Source organism: Parasteatoda tepidariorum, chromosome 7 (assembly GCF_982258835.1).
Source record: "Parasteatoda tepidariorum strain Cologne lab strain chromosome 7, Ptep-v5.0, whole genome shotgun sequence".
NCBI lineage: Eukaryota > Metazoa > Arthropoda > Arachnida > Araneae > Theridiidae > Parasteatoda > Parasteatoda tepidariorum.
This window is the reverse complement of record NC_141761.1, coordinates 109,542,024-109,565,935: the sequence shown is the minus strand read 5'-3', so window position 1 is coordinate 109,565,935 and position 23,912 is coordinate 109,542,024.

Here is a 23,912-nt window from a genome sequence, read left to right as displayed (position 1 = left end):
GAAAGAAAGAGAAAAAAAAAATTAAAATCAAATAGTAATATGAAAATGTAAAATGGCAAGAATAAAACGATTTAAAAGTGAAGGATTCTTGTAGGAAAGTTTTTTTCAATGTTTTTGAGGATGATTTTTACATAATTCACTAATGTGTCATTCAACATTCACAAAACATTCCAATTTTTAGGTTCCAAATTTTTCGATTGTGTTACTCTGATAAGAAAGAGCTAAATATGAGCGTGTTTAGAGGGGAGGGGGACAAGTAGTAGGAGAGAGGGGTGAGTCGCACCTTTTAAGGATTTCGAGTAACGTCCCTTGATTAACAAGTCAACTCCCGTTTTCAAGACCCACGCACGAGCGAACTCCGGGAAAACACTGCTCCTTTTATACGATGATCCCCTCTCACTTTTCCTTTTCTCTTCACCCCACCACCCTTAAATCCTTGCTTCAGGATTCAGGAGGGAGGAAAACGGGAATGGATCGTCCGCGAAAACGAGCAGGCGATCTACTTTTCATGGAACGTTGTGCAAAGTGTCACATCGTATGGCGACTTTCCTGGGAAGAGGTTAGCGCGATCAGCACCTCGCTTCGCTGCGCCCCTTGCGCCCCGTTGCCCCGGGCTACCGTCAGAAGTTGACGCCCCCCTCTTTGCCCGAATAATCTAAAGACACTCGAGCTCTTTTCCCGTTTTTTCCCCCCACTTTTCTAGTGTCTCTTTATATATGGTTGCTCGCTTTAATGCGATCGGTTTGACTTTTGGGTCCAATCTTAATCTTATTCGTCTTGAAATTTAGAGGGTTATTTTTAAGCGTGAAAACTGCCAAATCTCAGCAGCTTTTCTCTTTCGTCAAGAAGAGGGGGTGTTAGAAAGAAAAAAAAAGGAACTGTTTTTATCGGAGCGAAGGGGTCTTGGAACAGTCACATTATAGTCAATTCCAGTCATGTTTATGACTTTGAAAAGATCGTTTTATTAGATGTTCGGAAGTTTTACTTCGGTCTAGAGTACTGTTAAAGTTTTACTAATTCCGAAAAAATATTGTAAATTGGATATTTGCATTTTTATATTCTCTCCTCATTCCATTAGTTTAAATTAGATTTGATGCTAAGTAGCTTGCTTTTAGAATAAAAATTATGTTTTCTGAGTGACAAGGATGAGACAATTGTTTTCCTTTTAGTTTGAGTCGTATAGTTCTTGATAAAAAGAATAATTGGCATTTATTACAACATATTAAACATATTGCACAAAAAGAAATTATTCCACTATAATTTAACTCGTTCATTAGTTTGGTTTGTATTATCTTTGATAAAAAGAATCATCTGCATTTATTACGTAATAAACATATTACACAAAAAGCAATTGCTCCACTATAATTTAACTCGTTCATTAGTTTGGTTTGTATTATCTTTGATAAAAAGAATCATCTGCATTTATTACAACATATTAAACATATTACACAAAAAGCAATTACTCCACTATAATTTAACTCGTTCATTAGTTTGGTTTGTACTATCTTTGATAAAAAGAATCATCTGCATTTATTACGTAATAAACATATTACACAAAAAGCAATTGCTCCACTATAATTTAACTCGTTCATTAGTTTGGTTTGTATTATCTTTGATAAAAAGAATCATCTGCATTTATTACAACATATTAAACATATTACACAAAAAGCAATTACTCCACTATAATTTAACTCGTTCATTAGTTTGGTTTGTACTATCTTTGATAAAAAGAATCATCTGCATTTATTACGTAATAAACATATTACACAAAAAGCAATTGCTCCACTATAATTTAACTCGTTCATTAGTTTGGTTTGTATTATCTTTGATAAAAAGAATCATCTGCATTTATTACAACATATTAAACATATTACACAAAAAGCAATTACTCCACTATAATTTAACTCGTTCATTAGTTTGGTTTGTACTATCTTTGATAAAAAGAATCATCTGCATTTATTACGTAATAAACATATTACACAAAAAGCAATTGCTCCACTATAATTTAACTCGTTCATTAGTTTGGTTTGTATTATCTTTGATAAAAAGAATCATCTGCATTTATTACGTAATAAACATATTACACAAAAAGCAATTGCTCCACTATAATTTAACTCGTTCATTAGTTTGGTTTGTATTATCTTTGATAAAAAGAATCATCTGCATTTATTACAACATATTAAACATATTACACAAAAAGCAATTACTCCACTATAATTTAACTCGTTCATTAGTTTGGTTTGTACTATCTTTGATAAAAAGACATAACAACATATTACAAAAACATATTGAAATATTCCACTATTAAATAATTGAAATATTATTTATCTCATTTCACATAAATATTTTTTTTAAGATCAGATGAGTTATTTTAATTTTTGTTTTGATCATATATTGTTTGTTTGGTACAAATTTGAGGCGTTTTCATTTGAGGCTGAAATGAAAGTTGCCTCATTTCGAGCAATCAGAATAAATGAGAACGTTGGTTTGTAACGTTTGAAACGGTGAATCCTGAGATTACCAGGAATCGATATAATAAAGCATCAATGTAGGGAATATCGGGTAAGCGTAAACTGGACAATTGTCGTATAACTTTAAAAAAAAAGTAACAGTATAATAGTCATCATCAATAACCTCTTTATTAATAAGTCGTATTCCATATACTAATATTTTCCGTCATTTCTTCTTAATTTATCGAAAGGAAACAACTAAAAAATAAAATTAAAAAAAATATCTAATCTCAGCTATTAAGAGAATTATGTAATATATAAATACGTAATATGCTGCAGGTAATATTTTGAAATAAATTTTTTCTCCAAACAAGCTTATATATTCATGGTAAGGATATGTATATATTATATCCCTTAAATGAAATATGAAATCCTTCAATATAAAATCACCGCCTTAAACAGAAACAATAAAGGAATCTTTTTGCCCCCCCCCCATCTCTAGAAACGAAACATTTTTTTCTATTATCTCAAAGAAATGCCTGAATTGAGACATCAATCTTTAGTTTGATAAAAAATAATTGCACGAAAGGAATATATATATATATATATATATATATATATATATATATATATATATATATATATATATATATATATATATATATATATATATATATATATATATATATATATATATATATATATATATATATATATATATATATATATATATATATATATATATACATAAATATATATATAGCACAATGAATAAATGCAAAAAGAACAACAACAATAAAAAAAATAATAAATAAATAAAATAAATAAATAAAACGAAGAAAATTAAAGAATTCAATTAATTATTCACTGTACATAAGCTGCAAGTATATGGAACTCATAAAATAAGTTCGAAATGTTGAGAAAACGTGGAAAAAATTACAGAATAATAAAAAAGAAAAAGAAAAGTATTCAGAGAAAAAAAAAATTTTTTTTTTTTTGATAAAAATTTAATAAGAGTCCGGAAAAAAAATCTCTTCATCAGCCTACACGATTGATATATTGATGCTTTGGCTATATTGATGCAATATTAGAAAGCACTCCTTTTTGCGGATATAATCGTGTGAGCTGATGAAGAGATTATATTTTTTCCCGGATTTTTATTAAATTTTTATAATTTTTTTCCTAAATAATATTCTTTTTTTCTCTTTTCATTATTCCGTCATTTTTTGCGTGTTTTCTCTGCATTTTGAACCCTATATTTATATTTTCACTCATGAAAAAGAAATGAGTTTACAATTATTACGATAACATTTTCGTAGCATTTGTTTCTGTTACCCGATTAATATAATTCATTTTGTGTACTTTTGTACATTTTCATTTGTATTGTGTTGTAATCCTTTCCATTAGTACATTTTACAAAGATATCTTGTAATTTAAAAATATGCTTTTTTTTAGTAATCATTTTACTCAACTATGCAGTTTTAAAATGTGGACATTCATTTATATTTTATTGTCATTTTACACTCTTTTGTTATTTAAAAATGTGGACTTTCTCAGCTGTCATTTTAAACATTTGCACTGTTTGAATATGTTGAATTTTTCAACAGTCTATTTTATACATTTATGCTACATAAAAATATGCACTTTTTCTGCTGTCATTTTACATATTTGTGCCGTTTAAAAGTGTAAAACTTTTCAGCTGTCATTTTATACATTTGTGCTATTTAAAAATGAGGACTTTTTCCATATTCATTTTACACTGCTTTGCTATTTAAAAATGTGGACTTTCTCAGCTGACATTTTAAACATTTGCAATGTTTGAAAATGTTGAATTTTTCAGCAGTCTATTTTATACATTTATGCTACATAAAAATATGCACTTTTTCTGTTGTCATTTTACATATTTGTACCATTTAAAAATGTAAAATTTTTCAGCTGTCATTTTATGCATTTGTGCTATTTAAAAATGAAGACTTTTTTCGTAGTCATTTTACACTGTTTTGCTATTTAAAAATGTGTACTTTCTCAGCTGTCATTTTAAACATTTGCACAGTTTGAATATGTTGAATTTTTCAGCAGTCTATTTTATACATTTATGCTACATAAAAATGTGCATTAATCGTGTTTTTAATTTAAAGATACATGTTTTCATTTCAAAATAACAGTTTAGGAAACTAAACAAATTTTTTTCTCTCCTTCGAAAAATAAGGGGATGAGAGTAAAGAGATGGCGAGAACAGCGTTAACTGGTTTCCAAATAGAATGATGATGAAGTTCTCGAACGAAGGAAAAAAAAAACTTTTAAAGTAAACGCAGTGAAATCTGGTTTTAAAAGTTTCTCAACTGGAAAGTGCTTTGGAAATCGCTTTCCCTTCTGACCCTGGCGACGTGTGTCAACATTCCTAAAAGAATCTTCTAAAATCTAGTGAACTCTTAAAAAAATAAATAAAACGAAGTAAAAACGGGTGCGAGAGTTTTTTAGTGGGGGAGAGATGGTCTCCTGCCCTTTTGAACTTTTTTAGAATGCAGACTATTTTTTTTTTCGCGATTTATTTTTACTTTATTTCGATTCATAGTACTTCTTTCTTGTTATTTACTTCAAGTTTCTGTTTAAACTAACACAGTTCTGATGGAATAAAATAAAATAAAAAATAAAAACGTTGGCACTTGAAATTCATTTTAAAGCGAGTTTAAACAGCCGAGAGCAAGTCGAAACCTGTTTAGAGGGAGCGTTAAAGATTTTATAAACGAGGTAATCTATATCAGTTCTGATTTATAATCAGGAAAAAAAGGTACCAAAAACCGAGAGATATAACTAGTACCGTATTATTTTTTTAAAAAGTTTTTCTTTAATGGTAGGCAGTAACGCACAGTTAGCAAAATAAAATAAAATAAAATAAAATAAAATAAAATAAAATAAAATAAAATAAAATAAAATAAAATAAAATAAAATAAAATAAAATAAAATAAAATAAAATAAAATAAAATAAAATAAAATATACAACCTTTTTTAATCCAATAGCTGCTACTTTTTACTTTGGATTTCCACGTGATTTTTCAGTAAAATGCTACAGAATAAAAATATCAAAAAAAAAAAACAATAGAAAAATGCGATATTTATTAATTAACTAACTGAATATGTTCTTCTAACAGCATGAATAAAAAAATCAATACATCAGTACAAAATCACACACGAAACTGAAATGCATATAAAAACACAGTTGGAAAGCTTAATGGAAGAACCAGGCAAGTGACATTTTAGGGGTACTTATGAATCAGTGAAAGCAAAATCAGAATTGTTTTTGCCTTCACTTTCATCTTAACACAACTAATCCATATTTGTTTTCAGTTTACTTATATGATTTTTATTTCAAATTAGGCAGTGGTTTATAAAATAAAGCGTAGTCCCGTCTCCTAATGAATCAGGAATAAAATAGTTCGGATATCACTTTTTTTCTTCTTACCTTGATTATAGTCTCTTTGAAAATGTCACTTACCTGACTTTTCTACTAAACTCTTCAATTAGTAACAAGAAAATAATTTCAAATTTTTTTTTACTCATTACTATTTGTTGCCCTTCCCGGTTTCTTAACGTTATTAGATTAAGCAAGACACAGAAATTAAAAATAACATAAAGTAAAAATAAACCTTTTGTTGCTGTTAATACCATTAAAATTAACTGTGTTCAATATTACTAGGCATGATGATTTGACTACCATAGCATGACAGTCGAAATTGACCACTATCAAGTCATTTTTTCCGGTACATTTCTTTCAAGGGGGGGAGGGAGACAATTATTTCCACAGCTTCGGTATCAGCAACTGCTTAGTATTAAAGCATTTTTAATAATCACCAAATGCATCAGTTTAATACATTATAGCTAGATTGGTATAGTTGGTGTTTGTTGCCTTCAACATTTGAGTTTTGTGTGAAATAGATTTATCAGTGGTAGTAAACAAAAGTCAAAATTTTAAAAACAAATAGAACTCTTATAGGACCTTGATAAGGACTTTCTCTATTTGCTCTTTAATTTACTTTTTAAGACATAACTAGTCGAGGAAGAAAGTTCGTTTAATTATAATTCATTAAAATATCAATACACTATCTTTACTACAACTGGAAAAAATATTTTCTGAAACTACGGAAAACTGTTGTTAAATTCATATTAAAATTGCATCAATTACCATAGTACCAAAATTAATTAAACGTCATCTACGTATGATTATTTTCTACGATTCCCACAAATGGATTTCCCGTTAACCTTTCCTCCATTAAATATGCTTTTTAGCACATAGTTTTTTTTTTAATTTAAATAAATACATAATACTAATTAAGTATTGGTGTCAATAATAATATGGAGATTTCTCACGGTTTTCAAAAACGAATAAGTATCTTTTCTTCGTTAATTTTTCTTTCTAATACTTTGGCTATTTTTTTTTTTAATATCAATTATTATTTTCAGCAATCAATTATTATTTTCAAATCAATTATTATTTCATTATTATTATCAATTATTATATCAGCATTTATTATTTTTGTCGTCAATAATAATAAGGCGATATTTTACGGTTCATCTAAAGGAATTAGTACCACTTTTCCATTAATTTTGCCTTTCAATACATAGTTATCTTTTCTCTTTCAATTACCGTGAATTTTAAATTATTTGCTTATATGGAAATGCGTTTTTACGTAAATGCTGTTCATTGAATATATCTGACACAGAGAATAAAAAATAGTTAATGAATAGAGTACTTGAAATAAGCAATTTTTTTTTTATCAAATAGAGCTATAAGCTAGCAAATATCACTGATGTTATCTTTAAAATATTTGATAAATGGAATCGTTTATGGTTAAATTTAAAACAATGGCTAGCACTTAACCAATCAGAAAATTTCATTTCGTTTTTCTCTCATCCCACTCGAACGGTTCTTCGAAGAATGTTTGTTGACAGTGACCTTCCTCCTGCTGTATCTGTATGCCAAATTTCATCGTTTTCGATTGGATGGTTTAGGAGTGTATAAAGGACACACGCGGACACGTTTGTTTATATATATAGATATCATTAAATTTTGTATTTATAAGAAATGAAATTTATTGCAATTCTTGAAAATAAAAGTTTTCATTTCTATTATATATTGTATTATTATTGTATTATTTGAATATTTAATAAGCAGGATGCTGCGTTAAGGCTCTTGTTGGCATAAAATAATACCTAAGATAGAATAAAAATATTTATGAACTTTTAACGAAAAAAGATTAATGATATAAGGAAAGCAAATTGGGAATTAAAATCACCAAAAACTAGAAACTGGAGAGATTTATCTTTTGCCAGATACCGATTTTAAGCTTCAATCAAATTTTATTTTTTAAATTTTTCTTTTTATGTTTCTATTCCTTTTTCTTTTTACTTCAATAATTGAGTCATAGTGTGGAAATGTTTCTTACTCTTTTTGTCATAAACACTAATTTGTGACCTCAAATAAACATAGTTTCAATTGTAAATAACGCTGTAGCGTAAGAAGCAATGCATGCTACTAAAGTGAAATGCGTGCAGCACTTGAAACGTAACATTTGCAACACTTGCAATAGAATAAAAGCATGTAGGACTTGAGCACTTTTAACAATAGAATTAATGAAAATTTCTTTAATTGCAAGTAACTAAAAACGCTTAAATTGTTATCTCCATACATTTTTACTTCATTTATTTTTATTTATTATTAATTGCTTTATTTATCATTTATTCAATTTTTTTTTCTTTTGAAACTGTAAAGCTGGTAACACAAGAACTTATGATTTTAGTATCAGATAGAAAAACGCTGGCTTTTAAGATTCACTCTTCTTTTAAATTTTAGTCGCAAAAAATATAGCTTTAGACTGATCTGAAAAAATATTTATGCACATAGTATATATTTTAAATAGGCTGCAAAAAATTTAATTCGTTCAATAATTAATCGTTCTTTAAATTCTGCCAAATTTTTACTACGTTATACACAACATTTTTAAGAACTGTTTCAGCATTTTTTTTTTTTTTGGTTGACTCTATAGGCAACACTGTTTCTCAGAAAAAATAAATAATATTTTAAATCTGTGTAAAGCCGGCTTCTGAAGCGTAAGTTTAAGGAGGGGGGGATGACATTCTGTAATGAAATGCCAAGTGATAAATAACAGACTTTAAACTCAAGAACTGCCAAATCACGTCGACAGTTCCAATCTATTTTTAAGAGCAATTTGGATTACTTAAAATGCGATTTAAAGTGCACGTGCTTTTTTGCCATCATCTCGGTAAAGGAACGGGTGGGGGAGGGAATCGGGAAAATTAGGAAGGCAAGGATCGAGTGGGGGGTGGCGGTCTTAAATGAAGTGTCTACCCCTGGAGGTTCCCAGTTGTCCAAATTCAAGTTGACAGAATTAGTGACATAGAACGTGAAAGAAATCGAATCGCAATCGTCCGTGCTAATCTCTTTTTCTCCTGCAAGAAGAAAAGTGGGAAAACTCCCGATTTTTTTTTCTCTCTTTGCATTCCCCCTTATCCTTGATTTGTTTCCTGAAACGTGATAGGGGGGTGGTAGACAAGGGCTGACACTTTTAATTAGTTCCCTTAACCCTCGGGATAACAAAAAGAGGGAAGATTCTTGGCTTGAGGTTCATTAGATAAGAAGAGTTTGCCCTTCTCAAGTCAACTAGGGTCCTTGGTCTTTGTTTCTCTCTTCTTTTCCTTCTTTCTCTTTTTTTTTCTTTCCTTTCCTCTGCCTCCCTTCTCTTTAGTCAACTAAGTAACTCCCGTATGCTTTTAGTCAGCGGCAGTGTAAGTGTACACCCAGCTTAAATGTGATTTCGGAATTTGGAGCTAATTTGTGCACTTTTCTCTTTATTCAAAGAAGTTTCTTTTCGCTAGAAGTAAATTGAAATGTTACGATAATAGACGAGAAAAAAGAATTCATTTCAATCTTCAAGAAGATTTCCAAGAAAAATCAAATGATTTATTCCAATGTATCATTTGTAACTTATATATAGTTTAGTTTTAAGCTTTGCAAACAATTTTTAGTTGATAATTTAGTTATGAACTTTCAAGCTATTTTTAGTGTATAATTTAGTTTTAAAGTTGCAAACGAATTTTAGAGTATAATTTAGTTTTAAAGTTGCAAACGAGTTTTACATCATAACTTAGTTTTAAAGTTGCAAACGGTTTTTAGAGTATAATTTAGTTTAAAGTTGCAAACGATTTTTACAGCATAACTTAGTTTTAAAGTTACAAACGATTTTTAGAGTATAATTTACTTTTAACTAGCAGACAATTTTTACGGCATAACTCGATTTTTAGTGGTTATTTGACTAGTTTTGAACGAGTTAGCAAACGAGTTTTTAATTTTAAGCTTCCTAGTGTACTACAGTATGACTTATTTTTAAACTTTTTTTACCAACACACAAAACGAATAATGAACGAAAATTAAAAAGAACGATATTTAATCATTAAAGGATAAATATCATAAAGGATCTCATATCAAAATACCATACTTTATTACTCATATAACCATTTTCAAATATTTTTCATATAATGCTTTTCTTTAACAATCTATAACTTAATGGTCAATGAAACTTTGACATCTGTTTTTAAGCTCTAACAGCAAAAATATATACCAAAAAAAATGCGTTTTTTGGAGACTGTTGAGTTGCTTGCTGTGAAGTTGACATGTCTCTAAACATGGCACGCAGCTCTCTACCACGAAACAAAGATATTATGTGTTTGTATAAGAATATTTGAAGGAAAATCTAAATAAATAGAAGGAAAAAAATTCTAAACGAGAAGAACGAATGTATTAAAGCCGAAACGTACCAAAGCGTCTAATACAAGCATTTTTTTCCTTCCTTTTGTCGGTTGTACCATGTGTTGTTCACGTGTCCGCGGGGGATGTGTCGAAACGTTGACAGGCGGACAAAGTCTAGCAAAGACTTTCTGTCACCCTTAAACTGTCAATCTTGTCAGCACAGACCACGCGCAGATTAGGTCATGACTCATATCAATACCCACCACCCCCTCTTGCACCTCGACCCCCCCCCATTGTCTATTTTTGATGTTCAGTTTTTTGTAATATGTTGAATATAATTCTTAAATTTTTTCTGTCTTGTGGAGGAACGCATTATTATTAGAGGAACTGTAATGTGTTCTAAATAGGAGGTGTTGGAACAAATTTATTTTGACATGCATGTTAAACAGGATTAGCTATATGGGCAATTGCAAAAAGGTAAAAAAATGTAAAATAAACGGAAGAAATGAAATAAATTTTACAAATTATCTATCAGTTATCTATTATTATCCATAAACTTTCGTAACTTAATTGAAATTTGGCTTCAAGTATTTTTTTCCAGAACTGCTGATTTGTGAATTTAGATATCATGTTAGTCTTAATGTACAATTAAAAGATTAAGGAAAAAAAATACTACTAACAGATTCAGTGAATTGATTAATAAATAATTTCTGAAAATTCTTATAGCTTATGAAAAAAACGGAAACGCATTAAGCTTCTCAAAAAGCTGATGTCATAACGTTATTACACTTATTATTCAATATTTTTGAAAATTAACAATGTAAAACACATTGAATTTCATAAAAAAAAACAATATCATAAGAAAAACAATATCACAACACGTATAGAGAGCTTTTTCTCAATAACATTTGCACTGAAAATTTTAAATTTTCATTACCTTATAATAAAAATTTGCAGGAATTTGCTTGTAAAATAGTATAAAAAGCCACTTATTTTCACAATCCTTTGACAATATTGTAACACGTATAGAGAGCTTTTTCTTAATAACATTTGCACTGAAAATTTTAAATTTCCATTACGCTATGATAAAAATTCGCAGGAATTTGTTTGTAAAATAGTATAAAAAGTCACTTATTTTCACAATCCCTTGACAATATCATAATACGTGTAGAAACTTTTTCTTAATAACATTTGCCATGAAAATTTTAAATTTGCATTACGTTACAATAAAAATTCGCAGGAATTTGTTTGTAAAATATTATAAAAAGTCACTTATTTTCACAATCCTCAGACAATATCATAATGCGTATAGAGAGCTTTTTCTTAATAACATTTGCACTGAAAATTTTAAATTTGCATTACGTTATAATAAAAATTTGCAGGAATTTGTTTGTGAAAAGGTATAAAAAGTCACTTATTTTCAAAATCCTTTGAGTCAAAAGTTTTAATTCATTCAAAAAAAGAGATGCTATTTTCTCGCAAGTTTATCGACAACGAAAAAGAAAGAAAAAAAATGACTCTCATTTTTAACATTTGTTGCCATTTTGAGCTCTTAAAATATTTTCTAAATAAAAGCTTATCAAGCCGTTTCTTACCGTAAATAACTTTACGCCCTCTGACAAGTGCTGCTGACATACGGGCACATCCCCGAAACCCTTTCTCCGGTATAAAGTCAAATAATAAACACGATATTAAAAACGGATGGGAAAATGACGTCAAGCTTCCATTGAAAATAAATTAGATGAACCGTCATAAAACATTTGATGCCGAATCTGTACCGGATTCTGACGAAGCGCTTCAAATTTTAAATAAAATTCGATCTTTTAAAAGGGAAGGGGGGGGGAGGAATGAAGCAATAACTTCCTATTCTTTATAAAAAGATAGGTGAGAGAATTGGAAAATTGAAATAAGAATATTTTTTTTTCTGCCTCCATTCGAATATTTTATAAAATGATACCTTTTAAAGAATTCTATTCGCTTCGAAGATATCAAAAGTCATAAAATAATCAGTTCTCAATCTTTCATCCATTTTGGTGACAGCTAGAACGAGAAACAGTATTAAAATAAAATCCCTATCGAAAGAAAATTCCCTATCATTTTCCCTTCCTCTCTCTCTTTTTTTTAATATTATTTCAATTGTTTCTTTTCTCGATATTAGACGGAACAAGAGATAATGAGATAGAGTAAGAACGTTTTGGATTAAAAGCTGCCTGTCAGACAATGTTACTGGAAAGTAATGTTGAAATATAAATTTTCTGTGCGGGGGAGATAAGCCCCCTAAGACATTCCCCTCTTCCAGAAAAGGAGCGATGGGGCCATTAAAAAAGTAAAACGACCTTTGAAAATGACGTCGTCATTGCAGATAAAGACTCGACCAAGAATTAAACGGTCGTTATAGTGAGGAGAAATCTACATTTCCTAAATAACGACGTCTCGCTGTCGTTTTAAAGCTTCGACGTCGATCTCTACGTCTATCCATCACTGTATGCCTTTAAATCGACCAAAAGATCTTTAAGTACTCTCCAAGACTTCATAGGGAAGGGGGGAGTGTTCTAGAATTTGAGATAAAGGACCGGATTGGGAAAAGAGAATGATTTTTAAATGAAACCTAAGAGGAAAGGCTATTTCGAAATAGCTGAGGGGGGAGTGAATTTGGAATAAATTGGAAGCGGTCGTGTGCACCATGAGCAAATCAATGTTTGCTAGGCTTACTACGTCATTAGTAATGATTTTTAGGAAGTGAATGAGACTTTGATAATTTAAATGCCGATTTCTAAGCCAATCTTCGATTTTTCCGAGCCAATATCTGAAAGTAGATTAGATACTAATGTTCTCTTTTACTTTATTGAAATTTCAATCACGTCGGATTTGATTGATTCGTTTGGATCAGTTGGCGATTCAAAAAAAAAAAAAATTTTTTTTTTTTGAAAATTAAAAACAAATCATCGAAAGATCTCTCATTAAGGGATTAACGGGACAGAGTTCATATATTAAGCCAGTTAGTTTCGTATTAAAAGCAAACACTACTCCAAATTATTAGATGCACTGTAATATTCTATGTAAAATCTTAATTATCAGGTGATACTATACAGCTTTATTGTTTTTACGTGGTTTGCCCTTGTTTACGTTCGTGTATCAATCGCTTAGCATTGTAATACAATACGTTAAAAATAAATACAAATAGGAAGTATATGAATTATCTCCTGAATAAAAACCTATTACACGTATGTTTAAATATGAAAGTATTGTATACAAACTTGTACAAAACATGTAATTATTAAAACACTACAGTGCGTCTAATCATTTAGTCTAATTATTGTAATATACAAATATAATATCTGATATATTAAATATTCTATATTTATATAATATATTGTCTAATCTAGCCAATCGTCAAATTTATATTATATATCGTCTTATTTAATTGATACACGAAAGTAAACAGAAGCAAACCGGTTTCAGTGCTATAAAAACAATAAAGCTGTATGGTATCACATGATAATTAAGATTTTTACATAGAATCTTATAGTGCGTCTAATAATTCGGCTAGGGACAGTAGCTTGGACACCAAAATAAAGAACGAATGTTTTGGATACATTGTGTTTATTTATCTTAACAAATTGCAAATTTTGAAGTTAATAAAAAATATATTTTTTATCGGCACTGCTCAAATGGTGGGAACCATAACGATAATAACAGTTGCTAATTCGGATTTATATTAATATCTGAGCTATAAGCACAAAATGGCCACAACTTATATACAATGTATTTTCTATTTAAATAAAATTAACACTAACGACTTTTTTCCTTGAATTATAGAACATCAGAATCTCTTATACTATACATTAATGAGAAAAAATTGGGACGTTGCACATGTTATATGATTTTCACAATATTTTGCTTCACATGCACGAAAATGTCGCATTTTTTCAGAAACATTTCATAAAAACCTAAGAAAATTATTAAATACTTGAAATTTCTTTAGGAATGAACAAATAAGTTTCTTAATTCTTTTGGACCTGTATCAAAGCATTAAATTGCTTTTTCTAAACATATTTCGAAGAGTAAATTATGACTAATCTAGTTCTGCCATTGGTTGAAGATATTATCAAGCAACCGTTCTATTTAACACGTTCACGCTGGGGTGACCCACCGGTGGGTCACGATAGATTTTCTCATCTTGGCAGCGCACCGGAATAAAAATTGGTAACAATAAATTTCATTTTTTTAGTTTTTTTCCGGGAATAATAAAAATCCATAACTACCAATTGTTTTTAACGGATGCAATTTTTATATTGAATTGCTTCTTCGCCTCGAAAAATTTCCTTACAGTGAATTGTTATTGTTGAGAATAGATTAACTCCTCCCGAATATTATCTAATATTGAAATAGTTCTTCTACCAGTATTTCCACTTTTCCCGGCGTGAACGTGTTAAACTCTACACTCTTATATTTGTTTGTAAACATCAAAACGCCGTTAAAAAAAAAAAATTTTCTTAATTTTTTTTTTGTAGATTGCAAGGCATGATTAAAAAAACAGACTCCGTGTTTTCGACGCAAGCGCAAAGTGCGAAATAAAAAACGAACCACCCAGAATAAGATTTGATCTAATGATCGGATCTTCACATCCTAGGACTCAATTTTTCAGGTTCTAGGTGGTGACTCCAGATATGTTAGTTAATTAGTGCAGACGATAATTCAAGTTACAAAATCAGACACAAAAATGTACTTTCTTTGAATAACTACACCTTTCTTTTCTTCGGATTTGGATTTCTGACCAAATAAGGGTGGTAACCGTAATCTGGGAAATATCGTCCCGATAAGGTCAGGAGAGTGGTCCAAAGTTTGAAACACAAAATATAAATTTTCATTTTGCGTATTTGAGCATGTCTCGAACTTTTTATAAGCGAATTGAAAAATTTTCTCACACCATTATAAAGTTCGTTTATCCAAAGACAATTCCATGCGAAATATAACTTTTAGTAAAAATGTATTAGTTTGTATTGTTTTTTTTTTTTAATAATAGTCAAAAAAATTTTGAGTTGTAAGGTACACAATTTTCCCACCATTTTAAAGAATGTAATTTAAATGGCGAAATAGAAAATTTCAGCAAAATTAATCTTGTTATATTTTTAAAATTTTTTCGACTTCTTAAGATATATATATATATATATATATATATATATATATATATATATATATATATATATATATATATATATATATATATATATATATATATATATATATATATATATATATATATATATATATATATATTAAATGACTGGCACTTTTAGTCGAGCTTAAAAATGTCCGACATTAGGGCAGACAGTAGTTGTCGTCTTCTTGAAATTAGATTAGGAAAAATATTATGTATCAAACAGATTTAGTGTCTCATCTAATCAGTGCTGCTCCCACCGTTTTACTTGACAAGACATCCCCTAAAAATACGTAAACATCCCTCAAACCACTTATTTATCCCTAGAGCCTATATATGCGATTAATACCCTTTTCCCTAAATCCCCTCTCTTCATATCTCCCACCGCCTCTCCCTTTTAGCATTTCACTTATGCAAGGCGTTAAATTCACTCAAAATTTCACCACTTTCCCTTCCTCATTCAAATTTCATGCTGGTCACGTGTCCAGATAAAAGGGGGGGTATATGAGCAGCTCTTCGCCCTCTACTTTCAGGCAAAGAAGAAAAAATGTCCGCGTGGCGTGGATACCCTTCTCATTTAATCTGCTTATTTTAATTAAGTGACATCACTGGAGACTTGGGTTTGCTTTTTGGCCAACGTTTTCATCTCGTTATGAAGGATTGTGATATTAGGGGGTGGGCATCGGGAGCATGGAAGTTAATCCGGATGAAAAGTGGGTGGTTGACGGTGTGGAGAGAGATATAGGGGGAAAAAAAAGGGTGTTTGTATTGGACAACAAATGCTGTGTTGATATAAGTGAGAAAGCTGTGGCGATCACCCATATATCTGTAAGGGGATCTTTAGCTTCTATTGGAAGCTTAGGTATCGATAAAAAAGTTTTGAGAATTGTATAACAGCTATTTTTAATAATTTATGCCTGCATTTAAAAGTGCAAAATACTTAGTTGTGATGCGTAGAATATGGTTTTTAGAAGGTACAAATCCATTTTTAACTTGATAATAAATTAATTTTGATATAAATTCATTTTGGTATAAATTCATTTTGATAAAATTATTATTTGCAGGAAATTTGATTAAAAATAATCTTCTTTATTTTATTTTCTCTAATCACCTCTATTTATGAGTAGCGCACAAAATAATTTAACTCAAAATAAATTACTACAGAATAATAAAACTCAAAAATAAATTTCCACAATATTTGAAAATGAGCCGTGGTGGCTTAGAGATTTCGCCTTCCAGTGAGGTTATCCGGGTTCAAAACTCAGAGATGACTGGACGTTACGAACTCCGCACCCAGCTTGCTCCGACCACAGAGCTGCAGTAAAATATCCTCAGTAGTAGACGGATCATGGGTTAAAGCCCCCTTGCCGTCAGGCTAACCGTGGGACGTTTTCGTGGTTTTCCTCTACCTGTAATACAAATGCGGGTTAGTTCCATCGAGAAGACAGTTTCTAGGTCTAACAGATTAGCTCAAACAGAACTTCGAATCCTAGCTACTCGATCTTACTCTATATTATAATTTTTATTAGCATTAATTTTTTTTATATAAATTTAAATATCAATTATATTTTGTGATACTAACACTAATAGTTAAAATTATAATTGTTTATTGATAGTTAAAATGAGTTAATTCTTTAAAAACGTTACACTATATATTACATATTATTTCTAAGTAAAATTTCATAAAATCAAGGCATTTTAGATGGACTAATGTATGTGTAATGTGTGTTTAGATGGATAAATGACTTATTTAAATATAGTTAGTTGGAATCAATCGTATTTCTTCTTGTGGGGTTTATTTTTATTTTATAACCGTCTTTGAAAAGCCAACCCCATTTTTGGGGCTTACGAATACTAATGTTCAGCCTCGTAGCCTTGTAATTTTGAACCCAATCCAGAATACGAGGGAGCGCCTGCATCAAGTATTGGGAGAAATTTGCCTTCGTGGGAGACATTTTGACGGAACCAACCCGCATTTGTATTACATGGAGAGGAAAACCACGAAATCCTCCCATGGTTAGCCTGACAGCAAGGGAATTCTAACCCATGATCCGTCTACCACTGAGGATATTTTGGGTCAGAACTGTGATCAGTGCGAGCCGGTTGCGGAATTAGTTTCGACCAGCCATCGCTGGGATTTGAACTGTATTTACTTCATTGGAACGCGCATGGTCTATCCCCTCAGATGGCCGGGCTCAGTTGATTATATAAAACAAGTTACAAGTATTAATTTGTAATTATTATTTTTTATGGGGGGGGGTAATATAGTTGCTTGAAAATAGCTACTTTATTGCTTGGCTTTTGTCTTACTCTCCTTTCAACATGAAAAACAAACTTAGCTAAAGTGACTTATTTAAGCTGGTGAACGAAAGGGGCTTTTTCTAGACTTTTTTGTTCTTTTTTTGAAGGGACGGAGTACGAGGGAAAAATCACAACTCTATTCAGTATTTTTATCACCCTACATCAGGCTTGAATTTAACTCCCCTGTATCACAAGCCGAGAGCATTTGGTAGATAAAAAAAAAAGTAAAATAGAAAAAAATTCTTTAATCCTTAAAAGAGCACAATCTGATACTCGATTTGCGTTTGAACCCAAGAACGAATTTTTTTCCCCACTTTTTCCGAGACCTGAGGCCTCTTTTTTTTTCTTCTTCTTCCCCCTTTTAAAATGGTGAGATTTGATCCTAAAAACAAACAAACCCAATAAAATGACTTAATTTGCTTTTTCGTGCGCCTGTAGGCTTTGCATTTGCATTTTTAAACCTTTTCTCATGCATTGAAAGTAACTGTAAAAACCTGTGGATATATTGGAACACAGGAAGAGATCAGCTTAAAGGTTTTTTGGCGAGGCAATATTTTCGTATTGATTGTTTTCTTTCGGCGGCCTTTTTTTTTCTTTTTCTTTTGTGGAGCCTTTTAGTTGGTCTTCTTTTTCCTTTTCTGTATTCCTTTCTAAGATAGCCGTTAGACGTTGTTTGCTTACAAAAACAAATTCAAATATGAACAAAATCGAAACCTTTCTTTCAGAATAACCGTAGAATAGTTTAAATTTCAGATTCAAATCAAGCATTCATTAAATATATAATATACAAACTACTTTATTGCAAGAATATTTATGTATTTTCTTCACGAACTCATTTAATTGTGAGATGGAAAAGAAGTAAAGAATGAATTTACAGTGTTCCGATTCATTAATAACTAATTCCTTTCTCTTTTCCATCGCCTTCTTTTTCTACTGTTTTCCTTTCTAAGACAGCGTTAGACGTCGTTTACTTTCAAAAACAAACTCAAATATAAGCAGAATCGAAACCTTTCTCTCAGAATAACAATAGAATAGTTTAAATTTCAAAATCAAATCAAACTTTCTTTAAATATTCAATATGAATATGCAAACTACTTTATTGCAAGAATATTTATATATTTCCTTCGTGAACTCATTTAATTGTGAGATGGAAAAGAATTAAAGAATGAATTTACAGTGTTCCGATTCATTAGCTAATTCTTTTCCATCGCCTTTCTGTTAGTCTTCTTTTTCTTCTGTATTCTTTTCTAAGATAGCCGCTAGACGTTATTTGCCTACAAAAACAAACTCAAATATGAGCAGAATCGAAACCTTTGTTTCAGAATAACCGGAGAATAGTTTAAATTTCAAAATTAAATCAAACACTCATTAAACATTCAATCTACAAACTACTTTATCGCAAGAATATTTGCTTCTCCAGTATTAAAATTTTTTTTTTGAATTTAAAATTTTCGCACATATTTTTATGTTACACTTTTTACTTTGCTTTTTAGGAAAATTTTGAAACTAAAGGGATCTAAGTAATACTCATGTCTCTTCCGTTTTCAGAAAAAATAAGCGTTATCAGCTTCCCTATGGTATGTGCTTCCGTAAGTTAGCCCCTAGGTTAACTTATGCTTATTAAAATTTTTTACATTTAACCCATAAACCCTCATACGTTCGCTAATTTTTCTTTATATTCAATAATTCCATTGGTGTATCCTTCTCAAATAAAAAGAAAAATGATATTTTCATCCTTGAATTATTCTTGAATTTCTTGCATATGCTTTGCAAAACAATTTAGTACATTGTATTAATGTTGACGCATTAGTTTCAATTTTCAAAAATGTCAAAACGAACTGTCTAAAACAATACTCGAATAAAAAATTATTTTAATTCAAAAACAATTACTAAGATTCTTTTACTTTTCCAAAAGATCGACTGAGCGCATTTGGAATAACATTCCATTCGAAAGTTCCCCTTTCTGAAATGGATACATTCGAAATTATCATGAAGCAATGGCACATACCCGGGCGGAAAAAAAGAACAAAATAGCAAAACAATTTTAAGATTTAGTCTACTTGATTGCGTCAGGACTCTTCAAATGCACGCAGATATAAGCCTTAAACAAAAACACAAGGGGAGAGAATAGGAATTTGTTGGGGGGTAAAGAGGGAAAAAAAGTACAATACCTTTTTCCCTAGTCCCCCAGTATTATACCCGAAATTGGTATCATGCAAAAAAGGTCTGGAAGTCAGGACGCAAAGAGAGAATATTTATACATAAATAGCTTGAAAATAATATAGTGAAAGGGGTGGTGTACAGAAATAAGGCTTTGGGGGGAGGGCAACTTTTACTTCATCCATCAGTAGGAAATGTCAACGGGCAAGGAAAAGGCGTGACCAATCAGAGGGGCTGAAAAGAGTGAGGGAAGGGGTGGAATTTTCCTTGAGGAGCAGACGGTTTTCGTATCCCTAATGAGTCCCTTATTTACATACGCCAAAGTCATTAGTTGGAGCAAAGAGAAGAGATCCTGACAATCCACTGCCTTAAATAATGGGATTTTACGATGCAAAATCTTTTCCTTTCTTTTCAGACGACAATCCCACTCTTATTGCTTCCCCCCATCCCCCTTAAAAAGAGGGAACTGATTTTTTTTCCCTCCTTTCTTCACCCTTTTATTTTTTCCCAACCCCACCCAAGTATGATTTTTTTTTTCTTCTTCTTCTGAAGACCTGGCGGTTATCATTTTTCAAAAAGTTGTCACTTTCTGCCCCTGTGACAGAGCACCCCCTTTCTCATATACACTCCAAGTATCTCCCCTCCCTACCTCTGTAAGAAAAATGGGGTGTAGGTGGGTACGAAAAAAATTTATTGGGGTTGGAAGAAATTTGAAAAAAATAAAATAAAATTTAGAATTGTAATAGTAATACTAAAAAAAAGATGCGGTAGGGGGAACTAGCTCCATCCAAAAATTATTCGAAAAAGATTCCAGAGAACAAGCAAACGACAAAAAGCAGCCAATGAGAAGATTTTGTGCGAAAAAAAAGTGTGTTGGGGGGCAGGTGGAAGGAGGAAGTTGAAGAACAATGTGCCCTCGTTTTCTTTAGGCGAGGAAAAGTTCGAGATTACTGCAAAAACGTTAATTTAAACGCGCATATTGAATGAGTGTTCGCACCCCCACGCTAATCATGAATTCTACCCCCTCCCTCCCAGTGACAATTGGCATTGTCTGAAGAATATCGACTAGAATTGTGGGTCTTGTAATTACAAACATATTGCAAAGACTTAATGAATGCTCCTGATTTTTTTCCCGTCCTTTTTTGCTTTTATTCTTTTTCGAACTCTCCTTTTATCGTCTGCCTTTTAATTCTCTTTTGTACTATTAAACTGTTTCTCTGTTTCTTTCAAGCTAAAGACTTTTGATTTCTTTGTATTTTTAAGGGTGGTGTAAAAAAAGAGGGGTGGGGGAGGAAATGGAATTTTAAGCCTGTTTTCTTTTGTGCTTGTTGTCTATTCTCGATGTAGAGAACTAAATCAGTTGTGTAATTAATTTGCCTTTTATAAAACTTCGTTTTTTTTTAACCCTCATTTTGAGGAGCTTTGGTTTTTGATACTTTTAGAGAAGATGTAATTGCTGTTTTCGCTTAAAATACTCAAGTTTTTTGACTTTTTGAGCAGTGTTAAATGATTTTTCTACAAACGATCGGCGAGGTTAAAAATAAATAAAGTAACATTCGAATTCGCCTGGAGCACTTTAGTTTTTTTTTCTTCTTCTTTCTAAATGTTAATGATTTTTAAGTAAGATCATTAGCATAATAGACAAATGAAATTCATTTTTTAAAAAGAAATACGGTGTTTCATTTGCTGTATATTTTCCTATTTCTTTTTAAAATTTATTTTACCTTGAATGATCGAAATCAAGAGAATGTCGACTTTCACCGGTGAATGTAAACCATCACATAGTGTTATCAATCACAACAATATCATTTGGTGAATATCCGAAACATAGTCCGATTTGATATTAGTTTATTCGTTGATATTATTGTATTTATTCGATATTTTAATATCTGCTGAGGATAGATGAGGAGAAACATAAGTGTTCGGAGTACCGGTTAAATGCATACTGGGCAGTGGCTCTTGACCCTTAAAAAAACATTGATGCAAGGCATATCGGGCAAATGTATACCGGACAGTGGCACTTAACTAGACCCAGTATACATTTCGGACTTTTCCCAAGGCGATTATGTGATTGTCAACATTCACCGGTGAAAGTCAACAACCACTCTTTTCTGTCATTCACAGTAACATTCTAACTTTTAATCTTTATCACATTTAATTTAATATAAACTACTAGATTATCCGACAACCAGCTGGCCCATCTTTTTAAATTTGTAGAATTTCAAGTACTTTGAGATTTAAGGTCATACACTCAATAATCAAGACACCGTGTAGGTGTAATAAATTCATATTGCTCAAGTAAAGTTCTTAAAGCTAGTAAAGTTTTAATTTTAAAGCTCTTTTTAAAGTTTTTAAAATGATTTGCAAAATATTGTTCGTATTCCAATTCTTAATGCACGCTTCGTTATTTTTAGTTACTCGCCTGTGGTGAATATTCATAACCATAATAAATATCCCCAAAACTTTTTATTCCGGAAATAAATCCTCGCAACACGTATACATTTCTTTCAAAGAAAGTATGATCTTTCTTTAAAAAATATATAAACTTTTTTTTCTTCCATTTTACTGGAAAAAAGGTTTTAAAGAATGTATCTGGCATTGAGAGAAGCGGGAGGTCGAAAATATAAGCAGTGGTTCACGAAAAAAAAAGGAGTAGTGAGATGTACAAAAATCCTTGGATGTCCATCACACGGGGAGAGGGAAAAATCTGAAGGAAAGATCCCTGCAGGACATGGGGACAGTCAAAATCTCCCATATAAATAAAAAGTCATGTTTCACAATGCGTTACATCTTGGCGGGAGTTCGCCGAAAGAAATGTATGGTATAGTATAATCCTATCTATCATTGTTGGCGGTAGAGCAAGTGAAGAGAGATTTTCACCTTACATTCATATCTTTAGGTGCACCAAAGGAAAAAAAAACTTATATATATATGTAAAGGTGGGATAACAAAATAGAATATACTTTCTATCTAAATACTTTATTTCATTTTATAACCGTCATTGAACAGCCAACCCTATTTTTGGGTTTAGGACCACTTATGTTCAATTTCGCAGCCTTGTCATTTTGAACTTAATCCAGAAGACAGGGAAATTCCTGGATCAGTACCCCCAGAGGTCGAGTGCGGAATTCGTATCGACCAGACATCGCTGGTATTCTAACCCGGTTCACTTTATTGGAAGGCAAACGCTCTATCCCCTGAGCCACCACGACTCTATCTAAATAATGTTTATACCAGTATTTCTAACTATATATAAACATCTAATGATGATGTCGGCGTTTTCCATTGTTGACGGTGGATTTTTATGGGCCGGAAAATCGTATGGTAGGATCTAGTTTTTCCTCATGAATTTTCTTATTGGTTCGGTTGTCATCAGCATAAAATTGATATAAGTCATACAGGTACTGTTTTCCTTTAAATATTTTTGTATCCCTAATTCAAAGGTACCTGTACTGTTATTATTACGTTTTTAATCTTTTTATTTTTCTAAATTAAGAATTTAAGAGGATTGTTATTATTATTATTAGAAAAACGTAATTTCACGTTGAGCTTTAAGATAAAGTTATTTAAATCTGTGTCCGATCTTATTAACCATTTTACAATTATTACTTTTTTTGGTGAAAATTGCATTAATATACTAATAACAATTTAAGAGATAATTACAGTTAAAGAGATTCGTTTAATAAATTAGAGCTTAACTTTTTGTTTCATGCACAAAGTGATGAGTGTAAACATTGTATCTAAAATATATCCGTCCATTAGATAAGAGCAAAAATATTAAATTGAGGTTGTGAACTCACCAAATTTGTTACAATAATATACTTTTAATTATAAATGTTAGATATCAAAAAATGATTTATGACCATTAATAGATCTTAATAGTATCATAAAAGAAATATTTGTACGTGGGATAGTGTTCTTCTTAGTACATATATGTTAAGTGGAATAATTGCCAAGAAACAACAATTGTTGTGAAGCAATAATCGGGGTTGGTGAGTGTCAGCGAACAGGGGTATGGCCCCCAAGTCTTTTAATATTTTAGACTACTTGAGTTTATGCATTTAGTTGAGTTTAT